The sequence below is a fragment of the Manis javanica genome, chromosome 13 (genome assembly GCF_040802235.1).
Source record: "Manis javanica isolate MJ-LG chromosome 13, MJ_LKY, whole genome shotgun sequence".
NCBI classification, from domain to species: domain Eukaryota; kingdom Metazoa; phylum Chordata; class Mammalia; order Pholidota; family Manidae; genus Manis; species Manis javanica.
Genome location: NC_133168.1, coordinates 62,622,917 through 62,646,274, shown reverse-complemented (window position 1 = coordinate 62,646,274; position 23,358 = coordinate 62,622,917).

Genomic DNA, 23,358 nt, shown 5'->3' with positions numbered 1-23,358 from the left:
CAAAAAAGAACTGCATGGAGGTGCTCCTTTACAATTTACCTGCTGGGTGAATTAGGACAATCACTAAAAAGGGGAGGATGTTAGAATGATAATATCAGAATCATACAATTATTTTTCAGAATTGTTTTTATTGAGACATAACTGACATCAAACATTTCCAGGTGTACAACATAATGATTTGATATGCGTATATATTGCAAAATGATCACCACAATAAGTCTAGTTAACATCTGTCACCATACAGTTTCATATTTTTTCCCTTGTGATAAGAACTTTTACGAATGTTAAAAAACATTAAATGAGATGCTCTTTCGTAAACAGAAAAGCACTCTATACATTTCCATTTATCAGAAAAGATGACAGAGAAGTTTACTGAGGGCTTGAAGTGCCATTGTTTGGATTTCTCTGTCCCTCCTTCTTCCTGCCCCGTTCCTTTTGCTGGCTCTTCTTCGGCCCACACGGGGGAGAAGCATCTATCAGGGTGCTCAGCAGAGCGCAGTTACTAAAACAATGTTCACTCTGGAGCTGGGTGATGGAAACCTGAAGGCAAGCAACATTTTAAAACACTGTCACTAAGAGAAGTGTTCTTCAAAGATACATGTTATCATTCTTTTGTTACTGGTCCATCCTGTTAACCTCCAAAAGAACAGGGGAATGAACAGATTTGATGAGCAGGCGTTCGCACTGGAGACAGAGGAGAAGGATCTCGGTTTGGCATGCTACCACCCACCAACTGAACACAGTACACCCTGCCTGCCCCCAGTGACCCAGATCTCTCTATCCAGGAAGGACACCCTCCATGAAGAAGTTCTGCTTTGCTGTTAAACCACGTGACCACCAAACCAATGGTCACAAGTACAAAGCTGACAGGGCAAATCTAAGATGGATGAGATAAAGGCTTAGCACAATGGGGAGAACAAAGTAAATGTTTCTTGAGGTTGTTGGTAAATAAGCCAGGAATATTTATATATTATCATTTCATTGTCAATTTCTATATGTGAAAGATGACAGATATCATTTTGAAAATTTATTGAAAGGGCCTTCCAAAGGCTGAGCTTTTTGCCTGGCTATACGGCTATCAGTGTTATAAGATCTGAATCAGGGATACTTCCTTTCCATCCTAGACATTTTTGCATTGGAGATCCTAGAGAATCAGATTTAAACAAATTAATATTTCAAATCTTGTTATTTGAAAGCTGGTGGAATCCCAAATTAGTGGGAAAGCATAGCTGGGAAATCAAATTGTATTTTGTGCTCTGCCAATTACTGTATGACTACAAATATTTATTGAGCCACACAATGAACCCATGAATGACACTGGACAAGACATCTCATTTTTCTGAGCCTCAGTTGCCACATCTGTATGAAGAGGACAGTAATAATTACTCCATTATTTTACCTCACAGGGCTGTTACGGAGACAAATAAGGGGATATTTGAGAACACAGTCTCTTTCAGAGTAAATGTTTCATTTTTAGTAGTGAAAAATTTGCTCCTTATCATAGGGAAAGGAAACACCTTAGCTTATCCTAGTCTGGCTTTTCCAATCTGACATGCTTCTAATGTAGAGGGGAGGGGAAAATATTGTTTAAAAATACTAAACCCTTCTCTGAAAGCTCTGAATAATAAACCAAAGGCTATATGACCTTTCAGCCCTTATAACAGCATGAGGAAATGCTGTTTTATAAGGTAGAGGAAACATCGTGTCACAAGTTTATGAGTAATGTTAGATAGAATCCAAGGGCATTTTATTTTCAGTGGCACTGTGTGCTCTCTTTGCTTTAGCAAAGACCTATCACTTATCCCTCTAATAGAGTAAGTGAATTATTCCCCAAAACCGAACTTTTACATTGACATTTCCAGGAAAACAAAAACAAGAAAGATCCTCAACCTAATTTACTGTAGGACTTGCACTCTCTCCGTCACCTTGACAATAATCAATATGCAGAGCTGTGTGCCAACCCTCTGTAGCTACCATGTTTCCTGTTCTGTTTTGTTATGAAAATTTCCTAGAGGGACATAAAGGAAATGCCACCCCCAAATTGCATGGGAACCCAATGGGCCAAAGAATGACTTGGACGAGTCCAGCTTGGCGAGTCACTGAGTTCCATTCAGGGGTTACTTAGGGGGAGGTGGACAACATTTGGGCAGCGGCTCTACTGAAGTCACCGCCCCCCACTGTCGCTAGGCTAGCTTTTATCAGAGAAGGAGGAAAGGGTGCTACCTGCAGGAACACACATCATTGCATTTAGGAAAGCAGGCAGTCATGGAGTTCCTTCTTTTCTACATGATTCTCTTCAGACACAAAGCAGTTCTGCATTCTTTGTGCCTTGCCCTAGCTTCACAGAGAGGAGTACCACCCTGATCCTGGAACTGTAGTCCAGGAGTGCAGCCCAGCAATTTGTTCTAAAATGGTGTTTTTAAACAAAATGGCTTCACTTTGGCTAGGTTTCAGAGGATCACCTATACTACATGTTTGGAAACACCGAGCATGGTGCTGGCACATAGTAGGTGCTTGATTAAAATTACTGATACTGTATCTCATGTCTTATACCTTCCTCATTAATACTCCTCTTGTGTTGTGCTGGGGAGGAAAAATTTTCCTCTACCCTTCAAGGTTCTAGCTGATCTAAGAATCAAATTGACATGAGACCGATTAGCAGGAGAAAGAAGCCAAAGCTTAATTAGGTCTACACATGGAATCCATAGACAAGAGATTCCAAGACAGTCAGTGGAAATGAGGGATGTATGGCAGCCTGACCTAAGGAGAATGGGTAGGGGTCTGGGACGTCAAAGGAAGAGGGAAGGAATTCACAGGAATATCAAAGAGTAAATGTTTGGTAAACAAATGCTTCTGGGACACACAGAAACAAGGGGACATAGGAATTTAACAGACTTCAAAATTTTAAAGGCACATTTCTCCCTGTCTACCACCCTGGGTTATGTAAGGATAGAGTTATCTATGGTGAGAGCTCTCTTCCTGTATCAGGTCCTCTATCTATATTCTTTTTATGCAGTTTGGGGTGGGGGTCAAACTTTTTTGAGTCTTTTGGGCCTTGATTGTGTTCAGCTCTGAAATTATCTGCATGTCAGGATGGCACATCTTGGGGGTGGCTTGCCCTTGGCCCCTGCAGTTCAATGCCCATTCAGAAAGATCAAATTTCCTTGCTTGATCTGAGAATTTCATATGCACAAAGGGCATGAAGTTGATAGACCTGAGCATACATATTACCTGTGCTATGGAAAGGAGAGCAGCAAGCTGGGCCACTTCACCATCCTGTGCTTCAGCGTCCCAAGGAGGGACTCCTCTGTGGATCTGAAAGAATGGCTGGAAGGGAGTACAGCTGCCATCCCTTCTCAGAGCTCAAGGTCACAGTCCCTGATATCCTGTTCTTGCAGGCTCCTTGTCTTTCTCTTCCTTTTGATTAGATGTGTGATTAGAGTGACCAGCCAGTGCACAGTGATGACCAGAGAACTGCTGTGATGACAGCCCCAAAATAGAGGAGGCTCTGGGCTGGATGGAAATGTTCTCATTTAACTTGCCTCTTCCCAACAGATGCCCAAGTCTTTCATTTACCTTAAAATTTGGGGTTTTTAAAATTTGGTTTTGTTTTGAGATTTCTATTGTTTAGTTAGTTGCATTTTAATTAGGGCCTTCTCATACATGAATGTCCACTCCCATTTATAGTATTGCCTTTTTTAAATTCATCTATGTGGATTTTATTATTTTGAGTTTTGAGACACTAATAAGCATCAAAAGTATATCTTGACAGAAAATTCCATGATAACATCAAGTTCTTGATCTTGATATAAACAGAGGAGGGTGATTCCCCCAAATGCCTCAAGACATGATGGATTTTGTAGGGTGATGTATGAGAGAACTATTCAAAACTTATGATAAATAAACCACTAAAATGCCATGCACTGCCATCAAGATTCATTTGCAATACACCATGGATTGAGCTGACATTAGGTGACCTTTCTGAACTAGCCATCTATAACCCATGAACATTTCTCAAGTTGTCAAATGCAGATTAATAAAAATCACTGAGAAAACAAAACAAAACAAAAAACAGAACTCACCACCACTTCTCAGTGCTTGCTAGCCTAAATAAGTGGGATGATGAGAAAGAGGACAACTTTAGTGACTGCCTCATGTGGATCAGTATGAGTGGTGGCACTGAAATTGTAGTTCTCCTGAATCCATAGATTGAGATGGGAATATGCGGACAAACTACCACCAGTGTTTGACAGCGTAAAGCGGGTCTGGCTTATGAACTCATTTAAAAAGAGGCCTTCTCAGTATGCTAATACTGTGTACTTTCATCCTGTGTTTGCAATTTAGACTTTGATGGGCTTTAGAAAAAGAGGGCAAGAAGAGCCCCTCCCCAGGAGGTGTGAGAACAGGGAACCGTGGCTCCAGGGTAACTCACTATTTTGACCAGAGGTCCTGACCAGCTCCATGCCTCCCCTATCCTTTTGTGTTCTTTCCATTTTTCCTTTATCTTTCTGACTCAGTTCTTTAATATCCTGCTCTTGTAGGCTCCTTGTCTTTCTCTTCCTTTTGATTAGATGTTTACTGAGCACCTACTATGTTCCAGGCACTGTATTAGATCCTGGAGCACAGAGAGGTCCAGAAGACAAGTTTCCTACCGTCAATGAGACCCAGTCCAGGGTAAATGTGATCTCTAAATGAATCCTCACAAAAACCTTAAGCAATATGTATTATTCCTCAGTCATTCTATTCTAACTCCTAACCATCATTTTTCATTTTTTTGGAGAAGGCAAATAATTATTATCGTTAATTGATAAAAGTCCATTTGTTTTCAACCTAGTTGTTTAAAGTCCTGTGAAAAGAGCAAGATGTTGGTCCAGCCTTCCACAGGTGATGATGAAAACCAGACCTTTAAGGGACTGACAGAAAATTGTACCCATTCCTTAAAGGACTCCTGCCTAATTTTCTTTTTTGAGGTTTTGGGTGATTGGGTTCCTAATTCAAGGCCTTCTGGTGCCTGCCCTGACTCCCCTATTAAGAACTGAAATATACTTTCCTGAAGCACAGCTGGCATATAATAGGCAAGGAAAGGGAGGGAGGGAAGGAAGGGAGGAAGGAAAAAGACAGAAAAAAAGAGAAGAAAGAAAAGGCTAACTCCCCATGGTGGGAACAGAATGCCTTCATTCATAGAGCATGTGAATTTGCTGTTAACCAAATATAGTGTATCATCATTAAAATAAGTTTCTACATAGAAGCAAGGGAGGAAAAAAGGAAGACTGTGAATTCTTTGCATCAAATTAATGAATATAAATAATAAAATAAAATAAGATCAAGGTACCATTCCAGAGAAAGGAGAAGGGAAATACATCGATCTCTTTGAGTCAAACTGTTCAGGAAAACAATCCAGTTAGAAACAAACAGGCCTACAACAGCAATTGATCACTTGGGAAACAAGAGAGCAGAAACCAGCAAAGCTTACAAAATAATGGAACTCAAGTATAGGGTTAACACTGACTTGCTCAATACCAGAACACCTCAATTAGTGAGGCCCTGGCAAGACAGTCTAACTTTTCCATATCCCCATGCCCACTGGGAAGGATGTGAATACTAATTTAAAAAAGACAGCAATGGAAAGGAATCAAATTTCTATTCTAACTCCTAACCATCATCTTTCACTTTTTTGAAGAAGGTAAATAATTATTGTTAATTGATAAAAGTCCATTTGTTTTCAACCTAGTTGTTTAAAGTCCTGCGAAAAGAACTTTCAGTATTAAATAAAGGTAGTTTATGCAAAGTGCTAGTGCCTGCCCACCCACTTCATCAGTAAGAGAAAAAAAAACATTAATAAGAGTTCTTATTGCAAATTTTCTGTCAACTATCACATACCACAGATAAGCAATACTTTCTACCAGGACAGGAGTCTAAAAGTGAATTAAAAACAAACAAAAAGTCATATCTCTGATTTAATCTGCAACCAAATGAGAGATATAAATAGAACACTTTCAACAACAGATTGCAAAATTTCCCTCCTTTAATGCATCGCTTTGAAAAAAATCATTACTTTTCTGGCAAACCCTCTAATCTGATTATATGTTTTTTACCTTACTTTTATCTGGATTTGCCCTAATTACATATATAAACAAATAAAAATCATTCCATGGTCATAAACAAACTATTTAAGACTTATGCAGAATTTTTAATAATCTTGATTCTAAAATACATATTTGGTTAATAGAATTTACAGCCAGTTAGTTATATGTAGAGAGGAGGAAAGCACTTTATCTCCATCAAATAATAGAAGCACATCCATTTGTTATTTTTTAAGTGGTGACAGCAAAATCAATTCTAAGGGGGAAAAGGAAAATGAGATTCTGAATTTCTCAGCATACCTTCTAGTTCCCCTTGACACACTAATTAGTCTCCTACCCTCTTTTTTTTTTTTTTTTTTGCCTCACAGGAGGTTTGCCTGGAGTAAAAATTAAACTGGCAAAAGAGAAGAGCAGCAATGACTAAGGAAAGGGACAAGAGAGAAGTGACAATTCCTTTGAAGGAAGCCATTATCTACATGATCTGCTGCTTTCAGGGCTCCAGGCCTCAAATCCTAGGATTTTCAATTGTTTCCAGAAATTCTTCTGGGGAGCTATGGACCATAGGTGGCTCCATCCTTGATTATTTGGGATTTGTATAATTGGGGATGGTGTGTCCTTTCTAAATTGCTTCTCAGGACGATTCTTACTCTTCTCTGGGACTCAAAAGAAGAAATATAAAGGATCCTGCCTCTTTACCACTATCATCATGTGGAGTTTGGAAGAAAATCTTTTTAAAGTATTGAATATCAAGTATAAATGTCAACAGAATTCCCTGAGAGCTTTGAAAAATAATTATCTGCACAGTTTGTGGCCAAAATTTGGTACTTTAAAAATAATACCAGGTAGACTTTAAACTAAGAGGGACTATTTGAACATTTGAATTTTTAAGGGGTCCTTGACACAGCCCAGAATTAGAATTGGGATTTCACTAGAAATGACTCAATCCAGGAAAGCGAGTGACTGAACCCGACATCATCAAGAACTGGCAAGGTACTAACACATAATAAATGCGTCCAATATTGTGCTGTTTCAGGCACATTTCTACCCTACCATAATTTTTATTCAAATGGCCTCATATACTCCTGAGGAAAAACAGAATAGATTTTAAAAGAAAAACTAACAAACAAGGAAATGTCAGCTCCTTTTTATTATCTTTATCTACATCTTCCAAAATTGACCAAAAAGCTCACCATTCATTTCGTTGAACACAGTGAGGTGTAGGGTTACTTATGCCTGCTAGAATTCTGAAAAGTTGTAAATGGAATAAGCATTAGTTAAGAAATTTTGAAGTTTATGGTGAAGGCATCAAATTGACATTAAAGGACTAAATTCAGGGGATAACTGTCATTGCTGTGGAAACAAGTGTAGATGCATACCTCAAACTTCTTTGTATCCAAGGGCTAATTCTGATTTGAGGGTAATCTACACACACACACACACACACACACACACACACGCATGCACGCACGCCCCATTGAACTTGAGGACACAAAGCACCAGGTTTTATGGAGTGAAAATCATTTCCCTGCAGCAGTTGTTACCTTCAAGAATGGTTCCTCCTAGTGGACAAGGGGGGTGGGGGTGGGCCGTAGAAGCCAATAGTTTCCTCAGGAAACACTGGCCTGAGGATAGTTTTGTCCACTTCATGGGCTTCTCCTGGGCCTCTCCCCTCCATATTTGGTAACCTTCAAATATTTGGGTAAATTCAGTGATTCTAGAGTGGGCAGAAGAAACACCAAGAATAGACCTGAACTTCTACAAGGACCCCAAGAACTAACCAGCTCGTTACATAGCACATCTTGCCTCTGACATCAACAGGCACTTCATCTCTCTTTGCACCTGCTTTTCTGTTTACAAAAGTTGAGGCACATTCTTTCCCTATTAGGTTTACTTTGAGAAATGATGAATGCTTACAAAAATTTTTTTGCCACATCTTTGTTGATTAAAATCAATGCCGGTGAAGAAGAGCAAAATATGTGACTCCCAAATATGCTACTTTGCAATGTGGATTATTTTGAGCTGAAGGCAATCAGGACTTAGCAGCCTCAAGAAAACCTCTACCTCACCCTTAACCACCTGAAAGAATTTAGATAGGGAGGCTGGCCCAGAAAGAGAGCTATTACCAGAGATAGATTTTTACCCCAGACCTATCTGTATAGCAGGGCAAACATCTAATTACCAAACTTCCACCCTTCTTATCATTCTGTGCATGACCTTCACCCCCCACTTGGAAGCCCCAAGCCCCTATTCCTTTCCTTAGATACAGATGACATATAAGCTTCAACTGATGGACATGTCCTTGGGTCACACTTTAACAAAGGCAGGTGAAGCATGAAAATCCTTCATTGTTCAGAGAAAGGGCCTGTAAAAATGTCATTCAAATGTCTACAGTGACTAATTGCTATGTGTGTGCGATTTCATCCTGACACGCAGAGCGACCAGCTGTTTGTAGTAGTCAGGGGTTTTGGTGTTTAGTTAACATTGCTTCTCTAGAACAAAGGAATTTGGGTTCTTTTTACCAGCAAAATCAATCCACAAGTGCTACCTTTTTGATTTTTTGTAACACTCTGGTTTTCCAAAAGGTCAGAAGTAGAAAATCCAATTATCAGAATATTTTGATCGAGTTGTATTCTGCTTTTATTCATCCTTTCTTCCTCTGAGCCTTGATTAGCCTTTAATTCCTATTTTGCCTCTCTCTTATCAGCAAAAGAGATGTGCAAACTTGAACAAAAATCGCTACCAAATAATGTATTGAATTGTAGCTCAGTATTTTCTCTCTTCATGTACCGACCAGGACTAGCAGAATAAAATAATGGTTAAGATCTATGTTTTGACGTGTTTTTCCCAAGTGGATAGAGGTAAGGCAGACTTTTTTCTAATTGTCCTTAGGACCCAGAAAGCACCAAAGTGAGTGACAAGCAGAGATTTCAAGGCAACCATATTTTAAATATCCAATTTAGCACTTACTCGTATACCGCTTGCTGATATTAGTTCAGAATTCTTCAGACCAAAGCAACAGAATTCATCCAAGTTACTTTAAGAAGGAAAAAAAAGAAAGACTTGTTCCCAAGCTGGGTTATCCAGAGGTTCACCATCATCATAACCTGTGGATTATTTTTCTTCAATTTTCTTCTGTAAGCTCCCCCTAAATAGCACCCCTGGCTATATCAGCTGTTGAAGAAAAAATTATTTGGACATTTGTTAAAACCATAAGGCAGATTCCATTTAGGACTATTGCAGCATAGGGACTACATTAGTGGGGTCTTGCAGTAGGGCAGAGCAGCTGGGCTCAGCTCCAATCACAAGGAGAAGTGGGGATTTATAGGCAGGGAGCAGGGTAAGGGGCCAGAAGATGGAAAATCACTAGGAGGAAAGATCAGAGGTAAGGGGGATTCTGGCTAAACCTACTTGATATGATTCCTGTTGAAGGCACACCAGGATGACCAGGTATCACCTGGGGGATGGCGATGGAGAAGAAATGTGATCAGATATTGAAAGTCATCAGAGATGAAAGGCATGGGATTCATGATAAACTGACTTAGCAGGATTCTTGCTGAAGTTCGGCTCTTGAGGACAAGCCCAAGGAGGGGGCCTAGACTCTGGCTCTGAGTAGCCTGATAGAGTTTGGTCAGGGATAATCTTTGTCCTGGTCCCATGGAAGAGAAGAAGCCCAAGTCCCAGTCTTCCCTGGGACAGTACAGAGCACACAGCTGGATTACTCCAGGGCAAATGCGAATACGGGGCCACTTTGTGTTAACGGAAACCAGGCCAGGCGCACCTCCACTGGTGGAGCAGGTCATTGTTAGTCAAACCACATAGGGAACAGGTGTTCTTCCAAAGAACTTCAGGTAGTACTATGAGAAAAAAGGGAAAATGATGCTAGTCAGTAAACAGCAGAAATACTTGGCCTCTTTCTGAGCACCATGCCTCACAGCTCTCCATGGGATTTCTTAAGTGGTGCAACAACCCTGCAAACGAAGTTCCTAACATAACATTTGGGTTATCACATGGACACAGGAAAATGTTAAATTCTTTTTTGCTCTTCCTGTGCTCATAAATAATTGTGTATTTTTTAGAAACTGTGTCAAACTTCAGGTTACCTCCTTTAATTTGTGAAGCATTGAGTGTCTTCTCTCCCCTAAATGTCCCTGAACGGAATATTAGCATACAACTGAGTGACTGAGGGATAATGTGAGGGACAGCACATTCTTTCTTTGAGTCTTCCTGACTACCAAATTTCCTGTTTCTCTGTATTAGCTGTCTGGGCCTTAAAATATCATGCTGGGGATGATATGCACCCAGAGGTTTCTTCTCTACAACGGACTCCTGCTGCTTCTGCTTTTCTTAGCCACCCCCTGAAAAGTCTGATCTCCATACATGATGCACCCAGCATTGAAGACACTTAAGCACTAGGGGAATACTGGAAAAATTACATAAGTCATTACGTACTTTCAGCAGCTGATTGTGACATTATGAGAAACCCAATACCCGTATTTTGGAGATGGACTATAATACAGTGGAGTACCTTGACCTGGGGGTAGAAGGAAATACACACGATAGAATATTGTAAGAAAATGAGGGTGTTGGTCAGAAGTTAGTTCTTAAATTTAAGCTATCAGTTCTTCACAGACATCTTCCTTGATCGACTACATATATTGTAAGATAACTTGTTTCTGTAATTTTCTTTGTCATTTAATTATGTTCTCTCAGTATCCATTTTACTTTACCTTTCAGTTAAGCATGACCAATATATTCAGGCAATCTTTTAAAAATATTGCATCTTAGGTATCTAAAATAAATATATATTGTTTAATCAAATAATAATCTAAATAGAAAAATTACAGTACTTGACAGAAATGGATCAATAAAGATACACTGAAAGGATGAATGAATGAGTTTTGCTTTCTGTAAAGATTTGTACTTTTTTAAATTGCAAATTTATGAACCACTAAATATATTTACCCAAACTATTACAACATAAATATTTTAATCTGTTTACCCTGAAACCAATTTCTCCTTAATTTATTATCCATTGAAGTAATTTTTTATTTTTACATTGTGAAACATATCATGTAAATAAAAATCTACAAAACTTAAATGTGCAGTTAAAAAATAATATGACGATGAATGTACATAAACTCAGCACCAAGATTAATAGAATATTACCAATATCTTTGAAGTCCCTGAGTGGTTACCCCCTGTTTAACTCCTTCCCCCTCAGATGATCTCCATCCCAAATATTGCTTGTCATTCCATTATTTTTCTTCATTATTTACTATATGAACAATATATTGTTTCCTCTAGTAAGTGTCTTTTGATGATTATTTTTCAGCCTTTGTTTGGTTCTGGCATGTCTGTATGTTATCCTCATTAACGAAAGATAGTTTTCCTGGGGATAAATACTAAGTTGACTAATCTTTTTCTTGGCATGTTAAAGATACCATTCTGGCTTCCACTGATGATTTTGAAATCAGTGCAACTTCTGTTCCTCTGTAGGTAGTTTATTGTTTTCTCTTCTTTAAAGATCTTTTTCTTTGATAATTGATATTCAGTTACTTAATGATAATATGTATGTATGTGGGTTATTTTTTCCTGTTTGTAATTCATTGAGTTTCTTACATGTGAGGATTGGTGCCCTTCAACAATTCTGATAAATTCTCATTCACTATCTTTAGATATTTCCTCTTCCATCTAATTTCTATTACTTTCCTCTAAAATTATATATAGGACATATATTCTTTCACCACTTTTTTCCTTCATAACCATAGGAGTTAATCTGCCCTGCATAATGCCCTTTACCTTGTCTTTTTAGATCTGTATCCTGGATTTCTTTCTTCACACCCATCTTCCAGTTACTGAGTTTCTCCTCAGGTGTGCTTAATCTGCTTCATCCACCCATAGATTTTTACATTTAATTAGTACATTTTTTATTTCTGTAAGTTATAGAAGACTCTTTTTCCAAGTTGTTTCCTATACTCTTATCTGCTCTAATTTTCAAGCTTATGTTGAACCTATTTGGACATATTCCATAGTTATTTTACATTCAATTTATGATAATACAAGACATCCTTATGGGTCTGTCCCAGTGTCTCTTGTCTAATCTGTTCTCATGAGACCGTGTGTCCTTTGTGATTTTTTTTACTGCTGGCTGCTCACTTTCCTCTCTGCTAGAAACTCTGAATCCTGGGTTGAAGTTAAGTTTCTTCAAATTTATGTTTGCTTGTGTCACTAATTTGTCATCACTTCCAAACATGCACAGCTTTAAATTTGCAGCTCCAGGTTTCTTCAGACCATATAGACAGAATAAATCAAAATCACCCATTTCATGAGGGCTGAATTTAGTTACAATTCTCAGATGAGATTACTGTTTCCTCCACTCCTTATCAAGGTAAAAATAGTTACATTTCCTTGCTTTCCCCTTCTTCATGACAATTCTTTATTATTCATCCCTTTGTAGAGATTGTGAAGAATGTAATTCTCTGGGATTTCAGCTTTATTTGTAATTCTCTTGGTAGGTTCTCCACCTGACATAGTTCTGAAGCCTTGGCTCTATCCCCTTTGCTTGTACACTTCAGAAGGGAAGCTCAAGTTCTCAGCACAGATAATTATGGAATAAAAGTCAGGGTCAATACTTGTTGCCCTCTAGCAGTCCTGTTTCACTTAGGTTTTGCCTCTGCATATTCCTTCCTTTTTATCAGTGTCTTTTAAAAGATTCCAAAAACATATTTTATCTACAATTGTACTTGTTTCAATTAGGAGAGTCGTTCAATTTATCTAATTCATTGTATTGATGGAAACAGAAATCCTTGAGAACGAAAAAAGCTTTAGATTTATTTTTAGACTGTTTTTGTTTCATGGGGAAATTCCAGAAACTCTGTTATGCAATTCAGAATAATGTAATTCATAAATATCCTTACTCTGGTTTTATTCGTGTCAGATAATATGTATAAACAGATGCTTCATAAACAATAGCCCACAAACAAAGTTACACAGAGCAAACTTATCTGAAACTTGTCTAGAAGTCCAGCGCTTTGCTTAGACAACTGGGGGAAACTGTGTCACTGAGGCTTCATCAATCATACGTAAGACCAGGACTAGAATGGATTCTATGCATGTTACTTGTTTGCCAACCACAAATCATCTACAAATTATACAGCACTGACTGGCACAAAATGATTGGGAGAAGAATAATGGAAGAAAATGGAAAGTCAGGCAGTGTTTGAGTAGAAAGCTAACTATCAATGATATGCCTACATGCTTTGGTTTATATTATATCCTTATGCCTTTGGACTTTCACTTTTCATCATTATTTGTGAAATCACACAAATAATCTCTTATTAGTTTCAAAGGTTTTCTGAATTAATGGTCAGTTTGAAGTACACATTTTTAACTCTAAAATTTTCTAACTCTATTTCTAAATATCACTGGTTAAGATCTTTGCTGTTTCTTGTCAGAACTCTCCTTTTATGTTCCATTCTTTAAAGCTATCCTCATTTTGCTCAATTTCTGAGAGTCATGAAGTGTTTTTTGCAAATGTAAAGATAATAAAATGAAATGTGAAAAGCTGTTGCTCAGTTAACATGAAAGAAAATTAACATTGTCTTGATAGCCTACTTGTAAATCTGCTCATAATTTTTGGATGCATCATCAGTAATCCTAAAATCATGTGAACTATTAAATAGTTATGAAAGTAATATTCTCTTCTTGTTGACTACATTTTATAAACTATACAAACCACTGACAACATTCCCATATCTGTTCTCTACAAACTTTATTCTGTCCTAAAAATCAGTTACCAAATAACAATGGACATCTGGATTTCTTTTAGAAATTAAGCAATACCTTATGTTAATTGACCACAAGCTTCCCACACTGAATTTCAAAGCTTCACAAGTGGTTTAAAAAAGAAAATGAGCTAATTTATTGGGTAATAATAGACAGAAAAGAAAAACACAGAAGCAACACCAATTGTCAAACCCCTATTCATATACTCTTGATCCGAGACATTTTGTTCTATGGTGTCTTCTACAAACTAGATGTCACTGAACAGATTTGATGTTGATGACTCCTACTGAACCATGACCTGGAAGCTACTGAGCAATTATTCTCAGGGATGTTTGACCTTAGAACAAACAAGATATGCTACTGAATTGTCCCACCCCTGACTTAAATGTTCATCAGAAGTAGGCATGGTCATGAATTGTCCATCTTACCTAAACTGTCAAAAAAAAAAGAAAAGTTATTTCTCACTGATTAAATTTTTCCTGAGACCCATTCAGAGAATTTGGGGTCTGTTAATTATTAGTTCAATTGAATTATCATACTTAAGGAAAATAAAAATGTTCTTCCAGTTGAGTATTACTGATCAGTAAATACTATATTTGGTTAATTGCACTTTTAAACCAAAATAGGCTTCATATCCAATCCTCCATCAGTCTGAATTTTACAACATTTTTCTGTAATCTTAACAATATTCTGTGCAATTCTCTCCTACCAGGTGAGAAGATCACAAGTAGAATTTTAAGAAATCAATTCAGAGGTAAGAAAGGCAGGCAAGAAATCAAAAATGACTAGGAGATTTTGGGCTCAAATGGCAAGGAGGTAATGGTGAGCTGATAGAAATAAGTAAGTCAAGAGAAGAAACTCTAGATAAAAGGGGAAGAGGAGAAATTCATTTTTGATATATTTATTTTGAATTAAAAATGCTCAAGTGAAAGAAATCATAGATCTAAATGTATACATGAAATGACCACTGGGAAAGAACACAGGAAACTCAAAATCCAGGAGCAAATTAAAGTATTAATAAATCTGATGATATAATGATGAAAACCTTTGAATGACAAAAAACACCATAAGCTAAGTCTAAAGATAAATGATAAATTTGGATATAACATTTTGGCAACTTATAAGAAAAGGACAGTATTCTTAATACTAATACTTATAACTTAATACATGAAGGACTCCTAAAAATTGAGATTAATAAAAACAAAACAGTAATGCACACACACAGAAAATGTGAATGGGTTCACAGAATACTTTACAGAAAAATTAATTCAACAGTCCTTTAAACACAAGAAACAATATTTAGCCTCACTTAAAATAAGAAATACGAGTCTTACCTCTGTAAGAAACCACTTCCCACCTATCAGGTGGCAAAATCCATAGTCTCTTTTGGTAAAACTGTAAGAAAGCAAATAATGTCATGTATTATTGGTGGGAGGAAAATTTGGCAAAATATAACCAAATTACATGCATATTCATTTCCCTTTGACCTAGTAATCCTACTTCTAGGGATGTATTTCAAAGGTACAATGGGAAAAAAATGATAGGAAGAATATATCACATTAATATATGGCAATATTCATGCTTGCTACATTGAATATAAAATAGCATATTAATATATCACATGATATACAAATGTTATTTATATTTAATATAAAAATATAATATTAAATTAAGCAATTATGCATATAAATTTATACTCCCCCTTTTCTTATGCAAAAGTTAGCAAACTATTAATACTGTCCTGCACTGCATTTTACACTTAACAGTATATCCTGGAGGTTACTAGTATGTAGAGGTCTTCCTCATCCCTTGTCATAGTTGCATAGAAGTCCCTTGAGTAGATGTGAATAAACATAGTTTATTTAACCAAACCTCTACTGCTGGACATTTGCATCTTTCCTGTCCTTTGCTATTATAAATAATGCTGCTATAGTATTGATTTAGCTTTCTATAGCTTTTTCCTTTACTTTTTTTTCTTAGATTTTTATAGCTTTGCTTATAAATTCAAGAAAGACCCAAATGTCCAGCAATAGAGGTCTGGTTGAATAAACTATGTTTATACACATCCACTCAAGGGACTTCTTTGCAACTATGACAACGGACGAGGAAGACTTCTACACACTAGTAACCTCCAATATATACAGTTAAGCAAAAACTGCAAGTGCAGAGAAGTATTAACAGTTCACTTTCATATAAAAAAGAATGTAAATTTATACAATAGCTGCTTAGTGTTTTCACAATGATTCAATGAAAGAATAATAATAATTAATAGAAAGTGTTACCAATGAAAGATGTATGAGACAGGAATAAAAGCAAAATTTTGACTTTGATGATATATAAAAATTTGTACATAATCTAAAATTAATTAAATAAATTAAAGGAAAAAATTCCCTAAAAAATTAAAACCAGACCAAAGTAGTTGACTGGTTTATATACCCCTGACTGACTATATATCTCTTCAGTAGAATGATCAAAAACAGGGAAATAATTTACTTCACGATGCTTTAAAATATAGTGCTTTAACTGTAGATCCCTAGCAGGAAGTATTCTATGAACCAAAATAACTGCAACCAAATTTAAAACAATGTTGTTGACTTGTTAAAAATGGAATTGTTATTTTCAAACCATTATAGGTGCTGTATATGATGAAGCAAATGAGCAATTGGGTTGGTATTGTCAGAAATCAAATTTTGAGAGTAAGAGAAATGAGGTACAAATATAAAACCAAAGAAGTTGAGTGGAAGTCATGAAAGGTTATATTTAAATTGGAAATATTAGTATGCTTCATCATTCTGCCTTTAAAAGAAGAGGGTGGAGGGTATTTCCTCGTTCTTTCCATTGAAAAGGCCGAGAAGCAGTGACCCTAAATCACATATTATGGCTCTAAATACCACTTTTCTCTAAAACAGGACTCTGTGGTAAAACACTGCCATGTGTCTGGGGTAGGAATGTGTGAGATTTGCTTGGGGTATCCTGTTGCGCTATGAAGCAAGAAAACTAGAGAAAACAAACGGTATCATGTCGAAAGGACACAATCCCACTGCAAAGGGGCTCCTTCAGCCTGATCTGCGCCAGTACGAACAACCAAATGACAATGACTGCAGTGAAATGAAGCAGGCCACATATTAAAAAATACATATATTCCATGGAATCAGAATGAAATGGACCCCTTCAGAAAACTAAGTTTAAAAATCTCATCACCATTGATAGTTGCTGCATCACCAATTACTCTGAGAACTGATAAAAAGGGAACAGATAAAATATGCATGTTACCTTTCTTATATAAATTATATTTCAGGGTAATTAAATCATTGATCAAGGAAAGGTCTTACAGAGTTCCAAGTAAATAAAGAGAAAATTAAGTAACTAGAAAAATCACTATTTTCCAACTCCTCAAGAGAGAGTGGATCTAAACAAAGATTATTAAAAGGTGTTAAAGTCTTTAGGTTGATGGGGAACTTTACAATGAATAGGTCAGATTGAGAATAAGAGAACCCAATGACCAACATTAGCATTAGTAACATAAGACAAGTTATTATATGCCTACTTACATGATGCATTAGAAAATACACAGCAACTCCTGGGTATGAGATAGTTGTTCCTAGAAAACTGAACTGGGATATAATCAAGCTTCTAGATTGAACTATTAATTTGCAGGAGTTATTGGGTATATATGAAACAAGATTGGCAAAATATTGGTAACTTTTAAGTGAGGTGATGGCGGCATGGGAATTCATTGCATTCTCTCTACTTGATGTTTGCATCAAATTTTCCATTAAAAGTTTTAAAAAATGGAAGAATACAGTGAACGAATGCTTAAGGCTGGAATTGAATACAGAAGCCAACTATCCACAAGTGAGGTAGAGAGATTAAGTAAATGAAATTACTTGAGGGCAGGCAAAGAGAAAAGAGAGTGGAGGAAAAAGTTGCAGGCACAGACATTAAGTGTGAGGAAAAAAGGGGCCAATGAAGGAAGCAGAAAGATATTTGCAAGACAGAGACCCAGCCAGGAGGAAGATGCGTCACAGACTCTGCTCCCTGTCAGCGGGCCAGGCTGGTGGAGGCCTGAGGCAGGATAGAGACCGATGCCTAACCTGCCAGGGGAAAAGAAAAGATGATTGTCTGTATCAAAACGGGGCAATTAGAAGTGGATACAGAAGGGTACAAAGGAGCTCCTGTCAGAGGAACAGAAACTTCTAGTCAATAGGAATCTGATGCACCTCCCGAGGTCAGCAGTCCCTGAGAGGAATTGTTCTAATTCACCAAACAAAACATTTCATTTCCCCTCTATCTGGAACCAAGAAACAGGCAGCTTCACACACACTGAGACCTGGGTTTGAATATTGAAGTGAAACTAGTGTCATTTATGTGACAAGGAAGGCCACAGCATTAGCATAGAAATCCCTTAATGGAGTTGTTATCTCTGATAAGCAGACCCTGAAACTATAAAATCTGTCAGAAGCAGAAAAGTTGATGGTTTAAAAGTATCTTGATGAAAATATAATATCCTGCATTGAGAAAATACTATTTCATATTACTCTCTACTCTGAGGTGTACAATTAATACCATTCTTCCTAATTCTGAGTCTTACTACATATTGAATTCAATGTCTTCCAATTTCTTGAGGGATTTTGGCTTTGGGTAACCCCTGGATATGGGCATTAGAGATATGGGATTGTGGAAGCAATTTAAAAAATTTTTTTCTCCTTGTTTCATCGATTTCTTTCAGAAGCAGGCAGAAATACATTCCAGTTATACAATGTCCTTTACCTAGCCTCCCAGGAATGCAATCTGGGCTTCTTATTGCTGAAACCTACAAAAAAAATGAATTCTGACATAATTCTCAACATAGTATGTGTGATACATCTGGAAAAGCAAGTTACTCATGGCCTCAATGAAATTTTGGCAGGATTTTTATTCCCACACCATGAGTGCCTGTGAATGGGAAGAACATGTGTATTAGTAATTAGAGAAATCTCACATGGGATGATATCATCCACATGTGAGTTGAAGTGTATACCCCTACAAAATAAAACCAAATATTTTTCTGGCAGCAATCTACCTCATTAAGAATCTTAAATCACACTACTTGCAAGCCTGAAAAAAAAATTGCAAAAAGTTGGCATACAGGTCCACTTCATGAGTGAAGTGGCCCAACATGTGATTTTTCTGTATTTTGGGGTATATTTGGTGAATTAAATTTGAGGTGTTTGGTGAGTCCATAAAGGTGGAAATGGTCCTACCAATAAAATACATCTCAGTAGGTGATAATGACAAACTCCGTCAGATAGCTGTTCTATGGTAGATATTAGATAGGACTAAGCTAGTGTAATAAAGTGAAATGTTTGAACATTACCAGTTTTCCCAAGTGTTGATTACACACCAAACTTTTGAATACCAGCCACCTTCAAAGCAGGTTAAAAAAAAAAAAAAAGGAAAGTATATCCTTAGGGCATATTAGTTTCTCAGTAACAATTGAGTTAATTGATATAGCCTATCACTCAGTCAGCTAGCAACCTGAGATGCATATTCCTGTGAAGAGGTGGCTAAAACTCGTAAGAACAGTGGAATTAGTCAAAAGACCTGAGTGCAAGTCCTGCCTCTGTCGCTTACTAGCTAAATGGCCTTGAGCAAATTAGTGAACTTCTCCATACAACCATACACCTCCTGCTATAAAATGGAAAAAATAATAATAGTTTTAAAACAGCCTCATGATTGTTTCCTCTTGCCTCTTTTAGAGTATTGGGAACTTAATTAGATCTGTACGGGGCTTAATTCCATACAATGAAAACTAAGGGTAGGATTTATAATAGACTAATGAGCTAATGATTTAAGATCAGATGGATTGTCCTGAGAAGGAAGAATAAAGTGGGGGGGGATCTCACTCCCCAAGTTCAAGCTCTACTACAAAGCCACAGTAATCAGGACAATTTGGTACTGGCACAAGAACAGAGCCACAGACCAGTGGAACAGCATAGAGACTCCAGACATTAACCCAAACATATATGGACAATTAATATATGATAAAGGAGCCATGGACATACAATGGGGAAATGACAGTCTCTTCAATAGCTGGTTTTGGCAAAACTGGACAGCTACATGTAAGAGAATGAAACTGGATCACTGTCTAACCCCATACACAAAAGTAAACTACAAATGGATCAAAGATCTGAATGTAAGTCATGAAACCATAAAACTCTTAGAAAAAATCATAGGCAAAAATCTCATGAACATAAACATGAGTGACTTCTTCATGAACATATCTCCCTGGGCAAGGGAAACAAAGGCAAAAATGAACAAGTGGGACTATATCAAGCTAAAAAGGACACCATCAATAGAACAAAAAGGTATCCTACAGTATGGGAGAACATATTCATAAATGACAGATCCGATAAAGGATTGACATCCAAAATATATAAAGAGCTCACATGCCTCAACAAACAAAAAGCAAATAATCCAATTAAAAAATGGGCAGAGGAGCTGAATAGACAGTTCTCTAAAGAAGAAATCCAGATGGCCAACAGGCACATGAAAAGATGCTCCACATCGCTAATCATCAGAGAAATGCAAATTAAAACCACAATGAGATATCACCTCACACCAGTAAGGATCGCCTCATCGAAAAGACAAACAAAAACAAATGTTGGCGAGGTTGTGGAGAAAGGGGAACCCTCCTACACTGCTGGTGGGAAGGTAAACTAGTCCAACCATTGTGGAAAGCAGTATGGAGGTTCCTCAAAAAGCTCAAAATAGAAATACCATTTGACCCAGGAATTCCACTTCTAGGAATTTACCCTAAGAATGCAGCAGCCCAGTTTGAAAAAGACAGGTGCACCCCTATGTTTATCACAGCACTATTTACAATAGCCAAGAAATGGAAGCAACCTAAATGTCCATCAGTAGATGAATGGATAAAGATGTGGTACATATACACAATGGAATATTACTCAGCCATAAGAAAAAAACAAATCCTACCGTTTGCAACAACATGGATGAAGCTAGAGGGTATTATGCTCAGTGAAATAAGCCAGGCGGAGAAAGACAAGTACCAAATGATTTCACTCATATGTGGAGTATAAGAACAAAGAAAAACTGAAGGAACAAAACAGCAGCAGAATCACAGAACCCAAGAATGGATTAACAGTTACCAAAGGGAAAGGGACTGGGGACGATGGGAGGGAACAGAGGGATAAGAGCAGGGAAAAATAAAGAGGGCATTACAATTAGCATGTATAGTGCGTGGGGGGCACGGGGAGGGCTGCGCAACACAGAGAAGACAAGTAGTGATTTTACAGCATCTTACTATGCAGATGGACAGTGACTGTGAAGGGGTATGTGGTGGGGACTTGGTGAAGAGAGGAACCTAGCAAACATAATGTTCTTTCTGTAATTGTAGGTTAATGATACCAAAATAAAAATTTAAAAAAAGATCAGATGGATTGTTTTAGTGACCATAAAATAATTTTATCAGAGTTATAGTTGAAAATGCCTCTGAATATAGAAAGCATGGATGTCCAGCTAGCATGTTCTGAATAAAGTTCTCCACAAGGAAGCACTCTTTTGGGCTATGCAATAGAACTTTCTGTGCAGATAGATGTTCTGTATGTACACTATCCAGTACAGAAGCCGATAATCACATCAGGACTGTTGAGTATTTGAAATGTGGTTAATGTGACTGAGGAACTGAACATTTTTTTAATTTTAATTACTTTAATTTAAATATCCACATGTGGCCAGTGGCTACTATCTTGGACAACACATTTCTATGTAATTCCTTAAAACCAAGAAAATGAAGAAATAATCCCCCCACCACCACCTTCACTAGTTGTCTTCCTCTATCTCCTACATTAATTCAGTCCACAAATCCTACTGATATATGTATAAATATTTTGACATATATCCAGTGGCTATCTTTCTTTTTTCTATTGCCAGAGTCACCAGCTTATTTTAGGCCTTTCTCAATCTATGCAGGAGGAACCCAACAGCTTCCAAATAATTTTCTTGCTTTGGTCCCTCCCCCTTCTAATTCACCTGACAATCTTGATAGAGTACCAGATTCATTACTGCTTTATATCCTCCTTTGCCAATAGGATAAAAATCATGTTCTTATCTTTCAAGATTGTACTATGATCCAACCTTAAGGTCTAACTACATGTTGGCTTAAGAGTTCACTTCTAAGCAGGTGAGTGTTTTCTCTCCCAAGAAGATATCTTATTAGTCTCTTTGGTATCCTCTTATCTTCTACTCATGCTGTTCTCAAATAATCTTCCCTCTTTCCCTCCACCTATTAACACAGATTACTATACTCCAGGGTTCTCTATGATAGTGACTTTTCAACTACTGTTTTTACTAGAACTTATAAAAAGAAATTACTTAACATGATTCTATAGGATACACACTGATCATTTCCTTTTCTATCTCTTAATCTATTCTACTTCTTTTTAAGTGCTGGTCTTAAATCACTAAATTGATCTCATGATGCTATGTTACAGTCTGAATTGTGTCCCCTAAAATTTATATGTTGAAGTTCTAATCCCCAGCACCTTAAGATGTGACTGTATTTGGAGATAAGATTTTAATGAGGTAATTCAGGTATAATGAAGTGGGCCCTAATCCAATGACTGCTGTCCTTATAAGAACAGGTTAGTACACAGACACACATAAAGGGGACACCATGTGAAGACACCAAAAGAAGACAGCCATACAAGCCAAGGAGAGAGGCTCCAGAAGAAATCAGCCCTGCTGACACCTTGGACCTTGGACTTCTAGCTTCCAGAACTATGAGAAAATAAATGTCTGTTAAACGTTTAAGTCAACCAGGGTATAGCACTTTGTCAAGGCAGCGCTAGAAAACTAACACAATGCTTTAATGGGTTGAGATTCACAGTTCAAAAAACACCGCCCTCTGAGCCTTTCCTTAACTCCTGAAGCACACTTTAATCATCCCATCCCATTTTGTAGCATTTACTTTCTCTACTGTCATTTAGGCATGAAATTATGAGCTACTTATCAGTTTTGTGCGCCTGCCTTGCCTCCCTGCTTTTACTGTAAGTTCCTCCATAGCTTTATTTCCTTCTGTTCATTTCTTAACACTGCCTGGTACATCCCTGACACACAGTTATTCAACATTTTTGTTCAATGAATGAGATTGTTCTGTTTTTTTTTGTTGTTAAGTCTACTGAGCAAACTCTAACCACTAAACACTGTCATACCTCTTTAAAATCATTTTCCATTTACCTGTCTTCCAGCATCTCAATCTAAGTCCAGGATAGCAATGTATTGCCTAACAGCCCCATAATCTTTCTCAATACTGCCCCAGGGGTTCCCACCCACCCGGGTTCCCACCCACCCAGGGGTTCCACCCACCCATCTATACTGCCGTCTTTGGTCTAAGCCAAAAAACTAGTATCAGAGCTAGAATGAATGGAGTAGAGATACAAATATGCCCTATATTCTCTCATCTCTAAAAATAATTTTACTTAGATTATTA